At 35.0% G+C, this 1,082-nt stretch overlaps 1 protein-coding gene across 1 annotated transcript in view; it reads right to left on the bottom strand.

The window, feature by feature from the left end:
• The window catches only part of LOC106876552 (ribokinase), an 11,155-nt gene that overhangs the window by 8,739 nt on the left and 1,334 nt on the right, over positions 1-1,082 (bottom strand). The window lies entirely within an intron of this gene.

Genomic DNA, 1,082 nt, shown 5'->3' with positions numbered 1-1,082 from the left:
AGTACCATCTTCACTCCAAGCATGGTAACACGAATTTTGTCCAAACAATTCAATTGTCGACTCGTCTGTCCATAGAACATTTTCCCAGAATGTATCAGATTTATCTTTATGTTCATAAACAAATTTTAAACGGGCTTCTCTATGTCTTTTAGTCAACAGTGGAGTTTTTCTAGGAGAGCATGACTTCAGTTCATAACTATGAAGATTATTGCTGATTGTTCGTAGTGTAACACTGGTCCCTGAAGCTAACAAATCTTCTTGCAACTCCTTTCTGGTGATCATTGCGTTTTTTTCGATTCTTCGCTTCATTTTTCTTAAAGATTTAGGGGAAATCTTGCGTGGTGCACCGGATCTTATTCTGTTTTCAACAGTTCCCGATTCTTTATATCTTTGAATAAATGAAGATATGGTAGTAAATGGAATACAAAGGGTATTTGATATTTTCCTGTAACTTTTACCTTTTTTCCACTGTTCAATAATTAAGTTTTTCACTGAATTTGCGAGTTCTTTACTTTTAGCCATTATTACGGCACTACTTTATGTTGTCTCAGTGCTGAGTGAAGAAACTAGCGTTTTGACACTTCAAAATGACCACTGATATGATTATTGGAACAAACGAGAAAGTTCTTGTAAAAAAAAAACCTCATAAATTTATTCTGTACGAATACTTTTTTCACCCCTAAATATTTATAATTGTATATAAATTCTTTAGTTACTATAATTTATTGGGGTACTATTCAAGAAGAGTGGTCCCGGTGCGCGCACTCGCACTAGCTAGTCGTGACTAGTCGATCTTACAACGACTATCTAGCGCGTATGCGCAAAACGTGTATGAGGTTTTTTTAAAACAAAGTAAATAATTTTTTTTTGTTGAATCCAACAATCAGAATATATAGTCGTCCCTGGTTTGATAAATTTTTTAATAAGTGGTAGAACAGTTTCCTAAAAACCTATTTGTATCCTCTCCATCCCGTCCTCCGTTGTATTTGCACATCATAGATTCATCTATTTCTACGGTGTGCCCTAGTCCAACAATTTGGTAGGGGTTACGCAAAAGCTAATTACTTGTAATGTCCCTCATG

Source organism: Octopus bimaculoides, chromosome 11 (genome assembly GCF_001194135.2).
Source record: "Octopus bimaculoides isolate UCB-OBI-ISO-001 chromosome 11, ASM119413v2, whole genome shotgun sequence".
Lineage (NCBI taxonomy): Eukaryota > Metazoa > Mollusca > Cephalopoda > Octopoda > Octopodidae > Octopus > Octopus bimaculoides.
Note: the sequence above shows the minus strand (reverse complement) of the source record. Positions and strands in the feature narration are given on the sequence as shown.